The 12,953-nt window shown below is 33.0% G+C and overlaps 1 protein-coding gene across 4 annotated transcripts in view; it reads right to left on the bottom strand.

Moving 5' to 3' along the window:
• The window catches only part of LOC145246619 (uncharacterized), a 538,839-nt gene extending 526,094 nt beyond the window's left edge, over positions 1-12,745 (bottom strand). For all 4 annotated transcript variants that reach the window (XM_080108293.1, XM_080108292.1, XM_080108291.1 and 1 more), the window contains exon 1: positions 12,625-12,745. The gene's annotated coding sequence lies outside the window, so the exon portion shown is untranslated. The remainder of the gene's footprint in view (positions 1-12,624) is intronic.
• Positions 12,746-12,953: the final 208 nt, after the last annotated feature.

Raw genomic sequence — 12,953 nt, forward strand, 5'->3', positions numbered from 1 at the left:
CAAATATTTATTTATTTCCCTCAATTCATCCACTGAAATTTTTGCACTTGGCATATACATGTATGTTATATTCCATATCAAGTCTCCTTCAAATTTTTTAATGATGTTTACTCTTAATGGAAATATTCGACAAAATTTAGATTATCTGTATGTGTTGTGTTGATGTTCTTGCCTCAACTCTTATACTATAGAAATGCTATCACCTTTAGTACGACTTAACACAAGTAAATAAAAAGGAATTAAAAATCAGCCTAAACTTAAACTTTAATTTCAACTTTTTGTTCGAATTGAAATAGTTTTCTCTACTATATTAAAGCACTCTCTCTCTCTATCTGTGCCTAAATCAAAACGTAGATTCCATGAACACAGCTTCTTTCTTAGAACAGCACGCCAGTGGAACTCTGTTCCGTCTGCCTGTTTCCCACCTGACTACAACTTGGATGTCTTCAAGTCCAACGTAAACAAGTTCCTGATGGGCCACCCCCTTAAGTAGACACTTTATGAAATCTCAACACTAACGTACAACGTACTATACATGCAATAACCCTTATCACTGAGTGCCTTCCGGACCTTGATAAGTGGTGACCTCCTTGTAAAAAAAAAACAAAAAAAAAACACTCTTAACCATAACTTTTAAATCGCCAACTGTAAACTCTGACTAGTTCCAACCTCTCACAATCATCGAGTACATTATAAATTTAAATATAACATAAACTTAAAGACTAACTATGAAATATTTTTATTTGAATCTACTCTGAATTAATAAAAACATATATATGTGCATGTACATATGTATATGTATATGTATATGTGGATACCTTCAGATCAATTATCTTGACTTGTTTTATCCTTTGCCTTTAGCACCTTATCTTTATTTTTTGAAATCCATTATTCTTTACATTTTGATTTTTGAATTTTAGTTTAAAAACTTTCTTCCCACTATTATTAACATTATTAATCGATACAATTATTATTAAAAATTATTATTATCAATTATCATAAATATCATAGTCACCAACATGTTTATCACCCATTACTTTCTATTTTTAATTATCGTTATTACGATTAGAGTGGATGATTATATCTAAGCATGGAGATAAATTAATTATATACATTTTGAGATTTTATTATTATTATTATTATTATTATTATTATTATTATTATTATTATTATTATTGCAATGCAACTTTCAAAGCTTCACCTTAGTAAATTAAGAAAAAAGACTATGAAGAGAGATGGGAGTGAGAGTGGGGGTGGGGGATAGAGGACTAGTAGGAAGGAAAAAGACATGCCTTAGAATCACCAGCAATAAATCATTTATAGGTTTCCCTTTTTCATTCTTCGTCTTTCCCTTCTTTCTTTCTTTGTTTTTTCTTTTCTTCTTTTCTCCCTTGCATTTTTTCCTTTTTTTCCTTATCTCTTAACGGCTCCACTGATGTGTGTAGGGATGACAGTGGTGGGGCGGGGATACGTAAGCCGTACATTTTCTGACCACATAAACATTCTAGTTAAATTAAAAGTATTTTTATAACTGAATAACCCCAAATCTGAAACCCCTTTTAGCATGGACATGCCAAATTTAGGGAGCCTATCACACACACATACAAATACTATTATTTCTAGTTTTCCATTACCACTATCTCGATCTTTAAACCCAGCATCCTTTCCCATTCATTCCTATATCTAAACACAGACTCAAATCTGCATCCCTAATGTTTATATTTACATATTACCAAATCTTTTTTTTTTCAGAACATTTGAAGGAACCTTCTGATATTTACTCCCTGTGACAGGAAGACCTGATATTTTCATTGCAAACTTTACTTTCGTATAAGCTGTATCGCCTGAGGAGGTCTCTAGTTACTGGTAACTAGCTGACCAAAACATGCTCATGACTGTGTGGCAACATATTACTGCTTATGTAAAAATAAATAAGAAGTATATATCTATAATATAAAACTAAATGTGTGTGTGTGTGTGTGTGTGTGTGTGTGTGTGTGTCTAGTCACGAATAGGCTCCTATATGGTTGACTATTTTAAAAAACTGATTGCGTATAATGATAGAAGATGTATCGAGACACAGGAATGTGTAGGTTTGATCTGGCAGAACGGTGGTTCATTAAAATTCTGGGTTCTGCGTTCACGCCTGGTTCACAAAGTATGGAAATAAAAAATAAAAAAATAAAAAAAAACGTTTGCAAGTGTTTTTGATATAGATGTACATATGAATACTTTGATAAGTATGTTTTAACTTAAATAGGGATGGTATAATAAAATTGTGGGGTCTGCATTCGCGTCTGGCCTCCATAAAATGGAAATAGGCACAAACTTTAATAAAGACTTTTCATATCTATCTGCGTAAGTATATTTGATAATTATGTTTCAGTTTGAAGAAATATGGTATAATAAAATTATGAAGTGTTCGTTCGCGCCTGACCTCCATAGAATGGAAATATGTCACAAAGTTTAACGAGGTTTTTTAATATAGATCCACAGAATATTGTGATAAGTGTTTCAGTGTGAACAAGTATGGTATAATAAATTATGGGGTTTATCTATTTTATTTTTACTTTCATCATATTTTGCTTTGGTTTTGATACCCCCAAATTCGAAGCTATCTCTTTACAACCCTTCCTTTTCATAACCTATCATACTTTCATAAATCAGAGTCCATTTTCTGTAGGCTGTTTTTGAACCCAGTCAACGACAGGTACTTTTGCTAGTATATATATATATATATATATATATATATATATATATATATATATATATATATATATATATATATATATGATTACTTAATTTAATCACATAAATTAATATACGAAAGTATAAATGTATGCATAAACTTTAAGTATTTACTTCAACAGTGCTCAGTACGTAGGTAGAGCTAGGTAGTAAGTTATAAAATATATATGGCAATTAAGCTACACAGAATATTCATCAGGCATAAGCCTGATGAATCCTAGCGTGGATGAAACACTGAATATTCTGTGTAGCTTAATTGCCATATATATTTTATAACTTACTATATATATATATATATATATACATATATATATATATATAGTAAGATATAAAATATATATGGCAATTAATATATATATATTTTATAAATTACTATATATATATATATATATATATATATATATATAGTAAGTTATAAAATATATATGGCCATATATATTTTATAACTTACTATATATATATATATATATATATATGTTTATATATTTATATATATATATAGAGTAAGTTATAAAATATACATGGCAATTAAGCTACACAGAATATTCTTTGTTTCATCCACGCTAGGATTCATCAGGCTTATGCCCCTCATGACAGCTCCTTTAAGAAATTCGTTTCTTATCGTTGAGCACTTTCAGTTGAATTAAAGTCGGTCAATTTAGCTCTTAGGCATAGATCATCATATAACGATTAGATCACTGTCTGACTGACGTAAATGAACATTTAAAATTAAGATGTTTAAATTCAGCGTTATTTCACGCGGTTATGGTAGCCGAATGGATTAGGTCTTTGCTAATTGAGCCAGAGATGTCTTGTGTTACCGAGTTCGAATCGTTCAACTGGTGTTAATCGTGACACCCTGCACTGAAAATTCCCGAAAGGATGAAACACTAGTGCCTATAGGTATTTAATTATTATAGTAAAAAATAATCATATATATATATATATATTCTTGGAAGTTTAAAAAAATTTTTAAAACTATATAAAAACTGATTAAATTTTTATCATTTTTAGAAAACTATTTAGTCATTAAGTCATTTAATCACCTGCAATCGATGCATCAGATGTATATATAATAGCAATTATAGACAAGACAAAGGCATATGTTGGTATAGATACATTTAGTTTTCGATGTAATAAGGAAGCACAGTAATTGAAGGTGTTATATGCTCTTTATACCTAGATATTTCGAAACCTATACAGAGATAGATAGATAGATAGATAGATAGATAGAGACAGATAGACAGACAGACAGACAGACAGACAGAATCTGAAGTAAAAACTAGATTCGATATCTTGGAACTTTTTTTCTAAGAGAGGTAGTGCTTGATCAATAATGCTGGGGAGCCATCCGCTAAAATACTTTTTTGTTTTTAAATCTTCAATACAGATTTTTATGGTAAATAACTGATGATCCCTACAATAATATTAGGACTAGTATAAATTCTCATTTTAGCTTATCTCTCATAAGTCAGCAAACACTTGATTTCTTTATGAGATCCGAGTGTTCATTTAAGCTTTTCTTTACTTCTTCAACTTTGTATTAATAAAGGAGTGCAGAACATTTTTTAAAATTTATTTTTAAAATAGTTTAATTCCTTTTTCTGGATAACTTTTCTTAACGGCGCAAATTGATGAATCATTAGACATGTAGACTATACCCCCAGGACGCAAACCTCAGTTATAATCATGCTACTGTTGAAGAAAGTGGGCTAGGAAGGGAATTTGGTTTGATAACATTTATGGGTAGACTAGCGGGGTTTGCTCGGCGTTGCCCGAGTGTTTGTCGGTGTGTGTTAAGAAAAAATAAAAAATAAAGTTGTAGTAGGCAGGAACGCTCGAACCCGAAGCCTTGAAACAAAGAAAGTGAAAAAAAGGTGATATGTTACGATGATGCTAAGAGGGCAGAGAAGTGAGAATGGTTGAAAATAAATGATTATTAAGTTACAGGATGTCAAACATCACGCAATTAACTTTGGCTGCAAGCCAGTTCGCTTACCGCTTTCTGCGTATTTGTTTGTTTTCCCAAGATGTTGGGGAAAACCACATAATTATTATCACTATATTATATTATGTTATATTATTATGGATATTGGTTAATGACCTGGGCAGTGCTGGATTTTGTGATTCGGACGACGCCAGGAATAAAATAAAACAAAGAATTCAAATAACAAAAAATCCTGGAAAATACTGGGTTCCCAGGAATAGCAAACTGAATAAAAGAACCAGCCTGTGATGTAAACATGTCCAAGAATTTGGCAAAGAAGCTGACTTCAGATGCTGGACAAAGGAACAAAAGAATTCTGTTAATATAAACAAGCAAGGGACATAGGGATAGATCAGAGAGAGAGAGAGAGAGAGAGAGAGAGAGAGAGAGAGAGAGAGAGAAGCACGAGTTGTCTGCCACACACCCCACCAACTCTCTTTATCTCCATAACTGATGAGCTCGAGTTGTCAAAATAAAGACAGTTTTTTTTTAATATCAGCTAAATGATTAGTTTATTGTTATTAAAAAATATACATCCGTATGCATTTGAAAAAATAAAGCTGATAAATTTATACATACATTCTCTACGTTATAATATATCATTCTTGCTGTTTTTCCTTAGTCTTGCCAGATTCCAGGACAAGAATTCATCTGGTCTGATAGAGTATCCAGCTTAGTGCTGTTACTTGAGGTAATATCGCAAAAAGAAGATGCATCTTTCCTTATATAAACCAGTTTATAGTCATATCAAGGAATCTTATTTGGACTTTGGAAGCTGTTATTTTGAATATTCGGTTAGGGATTACTTTTAAGGTCATCATCATCATCATCATCATCATCATCATCATCATCATCATCATCATCATCATCATCGTCATATCAAGTAAATTTAATAGGAATATCAAGTAAGTTTAATAGTTACATCAAGTAAATTTAATATGGATATTAAGTTAGTTTAATGGTGGCATCAAGTAAATTTAATTGGTACATTGAATAAGTTTAATGGGAACATTATTAAATTTATAAGATGTATTCGCAGAAGGGTAATCAATCTATAGGATGTGTGTTGCTAATTTGCTGAAGACGGGATTCACTAACTCATTGGATTTTCGGGACTCTTAAAGATAAATTAAACAGAGTCGCCAATTCATAGAAAGGGTTACCAATTTACATTCTATAATAAAGAAATAAAAATAAATTCAGGAAAAGACGATACTCGATAAAGAACACGGAATCGCTGAGTTTATATAAAATAAATAAACATTTATTTACGTGAAATAAGTATTAAAATGAGGTGTTCCAGCATAAGTGTTTTCTTGTGTTTTAACGTTTTAAATGAATATTGGTGCACGGATTTAGTGTGTATGGCACAAGGCTTAAAAGTACTGGTTTTTATGATACGAGGGCTTAGAATCAATATGACTATTTTCTGGTGGAAACAGTTCATAATCCATATAAGTAAAAAGGCACGCTCGTATTGTAAGAACAGTGGTTTGGAATATGAATGGTTAAAAGGAGATTTGAGCTTCTCACTGGATGTGGTAAGTTTCCATGATGGGTATTGCAGTTCATTTGTGGTGCATGTAAAACCATGACGATGGAACTTCCCCGAACGCGTGCTGCACTTAAGAAATCTGGAGAGAAACTGGTTTTATTTTGGCGGGTAAATGGCTTTATAGTGCCCGCCTATTGCTTCGGAACTGATCACTGTATTCAAGCGTTAGGGGGTGTAACATAGTTCCTTTTCTTTTATGTATGAGTGTAGTCGCATCACAACGTCATGTTCCTCCGCGTTTTTAATAGGTGTAGGCGTTTCAAAGCAGTGATCACCGTGAAATGTTCCTGCCTTTCATTTATTCTGACCGTACTTAGCAGTTGCTACAAATTTAATGGAGACATAATGACATTTAGTAGGGACATGAAGATATTTAATAAGAATGTCAAGTAACTTTAATGGAGACATCAAATAAGATTAATGGGGTACATTAATTAAATTTAATAGGAACATTAATTAAGTTTGATTGAGACATCAAATAAATTTGGAATGCTTAATTTTTACTAAGACACAAAAAATACAGAAAATCATGAAAATTAACATTTTCAATAAAATGAACAAGAACGGATATTCTCATGTTGCATTCACACAATCTGTGTTTATTGATGAAAATGCTATTTCAAAATTACACATGACAGACCAACAGAATCTCTTAAAGAAATGTGTGAAAGCATAAAAATTCTATTGATGACGGACTAACAAAACTGCTACTTCAAACTGAAGATTGCCAAATCAACCGACAGACCAACAGATAAAACTTGAATGTGTGTAAATATATATTTATAAAACAATCTTGACTCAATTATAAAAGGAATGTGATGACATTCGATAATTACTTTTGGAATATTTCATAGAATTTGTGATATTTATCTAATTTGAATATTATTGATGTGCAAAGCAGGCGCTAGCCAGGGTAGATTGAGGGAGGATACCAGAAAGAAGAATTTTAACAGCAATCTGGAGGCCTTCACTGTTTTCCCCAGGGATAGATTGAACAAGGACACCAGATGGGATTATTTTAGCAGTGTTCTGGATGCCTTTATTTTTTGCCTCCATGTAAGATTAAGGAAGACAGCAAAAGACATGTTTTCAGCAGCACCCTGGAGGCCTTTCTTTTTTGCTGCTGGTGTAGCTTGAGGGGGTTGTTGGGGACAGGACGGTCTGCCGTGTTTTAGACGATCCGGTCCCCATGTGTATAATGGTGAAATGGTTGTACTTAATGGTAGAGAAATTGAAAAGGCGAAAGATCGCATAATGAAGACGAAAATGTACCGTTATATATCAACGAAACAAATGCAATTTATTTGCATAAATATATACAGGAAAGAGGATAGAAAGTGATTAGGAAGAATAAGAGTTCATTGAGAGATGAGTAACGTTACTTGCGACAGGCTGGCGGTAGCCAGGAGCATTGTGGTGGCCCATTGCCACCGGACCGGTGTTTGTCACATCTTGACTGTTTGAGCGTTCCGCAGAAAAGAGAGTGAATTAAGAGAAACAGGAAGTGACCTAGCTAGGTCGCTCTTCAGAGTTAAAGGGCGATAATTGAGTTAGGCTGAGAGTGTTCAACTCCCACAGGGTGATATCAAGAGGGATTATTTCAGCATCACTCCGGACATCTTCATTTTTCCTTCAAGCAAAATTATGGAAGAACACTAGAAGGGAGAATTTCAACAGCACTTTGGAGGCCTTCCTTTTTTTGTCGGTAGTGTAGATTGAGATAGAACACCAAAAAGCATTATTTCAGCATTGCTCTTGACGTTTGCATTTATTCCCGGAGGCAAATTTGAGGGAACATACCAGAAGGGAAAATTCCAACAGCACTTTAGAGGCCTTGATTTTTAACCCTCAATGTAGATTGAGGAAAGACACCAGAAGAGATTTTTTTCCAGCATCACCCTGGAGACTTTTATTTGTTGTCCCAGAAGAGGGAGAATGATACCAAAACAAATGAGTTCAGCAGCACATAATACTTTCATTTTTTCATCTCCTTTCTAATTATATATATATATATATATATATATATATATATATATATATATATATATATATATATATAGGGTGACCAAAAAAAACGGGCCCAACTCTAATTAGGCTCCGTTTCTTAGTGTTGTAAATGAAATAAAACTTTGGTCATAACAAGTTTATTATATTCAAAATATCACATCAAAATACTAGGGTCTTTGGCCTTTTTTTCTCCGTTCTACAGCATATGTTTTAGATGGCCTCCATTTAGCTTTTTTCTTTTGAGTCAACCTGTATATATATATATATATATATATATATATATATATATATATATATATATATATATATATATATATATATATATTTGTTTACTGTTTTTTTGGGAAAGAATTCCAACAAAGTGCTCGATTACAAAGAAAAACTTTTTCGATATAAGATACTTATTTATTTAATAGTACAGAAGTTCAGAAAAACATTGGTATCGTCGGTTTCAAGCCCAACATAAAGGGGACCAGTTAATGGTAAAACGTAAATGATGTTAGGCTCTCGTCGTCAGCCATGTTGTTTCTCTGTACTATTAAATATATATATATATATATACACAGTAAGAACAAAGCTGTTAAATAGAAGTTTACAATTAGTTTTTATTATTCGTCAGAATACTCCAAAACTAGTCTGTACTATTAAATATATATATATATATATATATATATATATATATATATATACTTATATATATATATATATACTTATATATATATATATATACTTATATATATATATATATATATATATATATATATATATATATATATATATATATATATATTAAATTCTAGCAAGAACAAAGCTGAAAAATAGAAGTTTATAATTATATTTTATTATTCGGTAGAATACTCCAAAACTAGTGTGTTAGGTAATCCTTAATCCGTGAAGTTTCAAAGAATGCTAATTCTTGTCATCAGAGGAAAACAGCAAAATAATGAGATAGAAATGCTAGACATTAGCAGTTCTATGCATTTGCTGGTTACTGCATGAGATGAAACTAAAAAGTTTGAGTTTTAGTCATAAAATATAAAAATATAAATATGGAAACGATTCATGAGAGGAGTTCTTCCAGAAATATTTTGAGGAAAAAGTCAATCAAATGTATCTAGGTATATAGCCAATTGGTACATCTATATATACAGCGCCTAGAATTCCCAAATGGTCGCCCATCTGGTACTAACCAGGCCCAACATTACTTAACTTTGGTGATCAGACGAGAACTGGTGTGTCAACGCAATTGCTTTCCATTAACTCTGCATTGTTTCCAGCCGTCCTGAACCTTCACTTGCCACTGGTATTCAACTTTGTCGACTCAGGAAAGGTGTAGTTGAAGATTGCGCAACTCTTGCCACAAAAAATTCATGCACAGACACCCTTACAGTCAGCATCCATAATCTGTCAAGACTGAAAGAAGCCTTTTTACATCTATATATATAAAAGCGAAAATGTGTGTATGTATGTTTGTATGTATGTGTGTTTGTATGCCTCACAAAAACTTTCGACACGGGTCATGAATTTTCATGAGATTGGTATCATTTTAAAGTTCCAACCTTCGCCCGACAAATATCGAAAAATTGGCCAAAAAAATTAATTTCTTCACCCTAAAATCATCAGTTTTCTACAGAGAGGGGTCAGAAAAAACCGTCCTCTCATGGCAAGTTCGCTTCTACGTGTGCACAAATGACGTTGGAACATGATTTACTTTAAATATTAAAAAAACCGACACAATTTCGTCGACGTCGTTTTAGCTCAGTTGCTTAGAGCGCAGCCTCATTATTTAAAGGTTTTGGGTTCAATTCGTGGTGTAAGATGTCTTCTTTTTTTTTTCGATTTTTTAAATTTTAATATTGAAACAGGGTTATTTAAGCCATTTTTCACGTGTTTTTTTTGAGGGGGGTATTTTTCAGATTTTTTAACGAAGTTTTAACGTTCGTTTTTCTGTTTCGCGTTTCCTTTTTTTGTTTTTCCGATTTTTACATTTAACATCGTTCGTTTGCCTTACGTTAGTTTTTTTTGCGTTTGTTTTTCAATTTTTTAAAGTTTTAACATTTTTAAAAAAAAAATATTTACTTCACTTATTCTTATGTTTTGATTAACACCCCCCCACCACCACCCGAGCACACACACCTCTAAACACCCGGGCAACGCCGGGTACCCCCCCGCTCGTCTATATATATAAAAGGCAAAACGGCCATGCGCGTTTGTGTATGTCCACGAAAGGCTTTTTTCGTGGGGGTTCTCGACGAGGTTACATTTTCTTAGAAGTTTCCTTATACTCCCCAGATTATAATATCTTTGATTTGCAAACGGACGTCGTCTCTACATTTATTTTAATTGACTTTTAAAAACTTCTTTCTATTCCATCTTTTTGTGTGTTTGTTTCTCTTTTTCGTATGAATAAAGTGAAACTAATTGAAGGAAAGTCATTCACTGACCTTCTTGGTTGGAACATCCAGAAAGGCAATTAGCTTTGATTAATGTGGGGGAAATCCTTCATATCGGACAATTGCTATTCATTTGGACACTGCCAGAGCTCCCCCTTTTAGAGCATAGCTGGTTTTCCACAACATCATCGGGAAACAAATAAATAAAATGGCAGAAATCGGGAAGCTTTACTGGCCTGCAGGCAGACGTTCATTTCTCTGCCTGCGTGATTCTTAACTTATTTGTGCAAGTCAACTTTTTGATTGACATCACTAAATTTGAACGTTTTACACTTCCTGTCGCGTCATAGCATAGTGGTCAAGTTTCCTTTCACTTTCTTTTCCGCCTTCGCGTCACGGGTTCGAGCCTGCCTGCCTACTACCACTTTTTTTTTTCTTTTTTCACACACCTACAAACACCCGGGCAACGCCGGGCACCCCCGTTTGTATACATATATATAAGAGCACGCATGTACATATATAGATTGGTAGGTATATATTTGATTCAGAGTTCAGTATTAAGACAAAAAACAACCAACTGTATATAAAGGAAGGTCCACTGTAAAGGAGAATGTCCGCTTGACAATGACTGTGTACATAGAGATGTTATTTACTCTTTTATAGTAACGGAGATACCCCTTAACTCACTTCCAGTAAGAAACTTGGAGATACCCTGTAACTCATCTCCAATAAGCAACTTTTTTGCTTTGCAAATTTTGTTCACAATACATTGTAGTCTGCATTGCACTATAAAGAAGCTACTGTTGATTTTATAAAAACTTTCTCCTTCATTAACTGAGGTCAAAAAAGATGAAGCATAGTATCAGAACAGATACTACACTTTTCTCCTAGAGCCGTAGTCCCTATTTACTTACCTTTCGACACAGAAAGAGTTTGACAAAAGAAGGCTCACTGGCTGACTTTAGTTGAGGGCAACCCAAAGACTCCCTTTGTAGGAGAGGGCGCTATTCCATTCCCAGTATTACTCCACTTATCCTTAATCCTCCCTTTATAATGCTGAGTGCTTAGCAAGAGAGCATCAAGTACCATTTTTTAAGTGTTTGGTATGACTTGACTGAAGATTGAACCCTAATCTCCCGGACCATTAGCAAACCATTATGACAAATGGATCAATATTTTTTTTTTTTTTTTAAATCCAGTTTCCCAAAAAGTGCACTTTGGATTGGGCCAAAATTATTATTTTTTTTTTACTTGGGAGTAACCATTTATCAAGGCCCGAAGGCCATTTGAGGATAAGGGTTAATGAATGTAAGGTGGTAGTGTAGTAATTGTTAACAGTGTAAATTAGGTAGAATTTGATTATTTATGGGGACGGTTAAACCAGAATTTGCTTACATTTGATTTGAAGGCTACCATGTTGTATTCAACTGGGAAGCAGGACAGTGGAACAGTGTTCCACAGGTGGGCAGTTCTGGGAAAGAAGCTTTGCTTGTGGAATCTGTGTTTAAATTTAGGCATAGATAGAGAGTGGGGAAAATCGTTTATAATGGGTGTAGTTAGTCGAGTGTTTTTGTGAAAGAGGAGGGACCATAGATTGGAGTTCACTCTAGCACTTGCCATGAAAATAATGATAGAGCAGACACAGGCTCGCAACGTCTCTTCTGTGGGAAAGAGGTTGCAGGGAAGAGAAAATAAAAAATTGCTTTGTTCTAGAAGGATTTCTCTTTTCGCTAACAGAAAAGATGAAATAGAGTATCAGAACAGATACTACACTTTGCATTATTTATTTGTAAAAAAAGAAGATACAAGACTTGCATTAGAACAAATTAGGTAAAACCATCACATTCTAAATTTCCTCCCTCAGCAAAAGCAGAGGAACTCGATTGCTTTATTATAAAAATAATTTATGATGAAAACAAATTTAAATAACTTACTAAAAAAATGAGCCAATCAGATCCTTTGAAAATTGTACTCCAAATGCACTGAGTTTTTTTTTTTTTTTTTTTTTTTTTCAGTGTCACCAAGACGTGTTCCTTTTGACACTGCTCGGCTTATCCAAATTGTGTATTTTGTTTTTTTCTTCCTTTGTTTTTTTTTAAATGTTTTATTTCGGGTGGTTCGATTTGTAAAAAAAACAACAAACTTAATCCTTTACAAAAAAAAAAAAAATGTTTTTGATTCGTCAGTGTTATAGAAACAAAAAAACAAAACTATTGATTCAAATCGTCATTTCTAAAATAAATTTTTTGTATGTTTGTATTGT

Source organism: Euprymna scolopes, chromosome 24 (assembly GCF_053919585.1).
Source record: "Euprymna scolopes isolate OS-2025 chromosome 24, ASM5391958v1, whole genome shotgun sequence".
NCBI classification, from domain to species: domain Eukaryota; kingdom Metazoa; phylum Mollusca; class Cephalopoda; order Sepiida; family Sepiolidae; genus Euprymna; species Euprymna scolopes.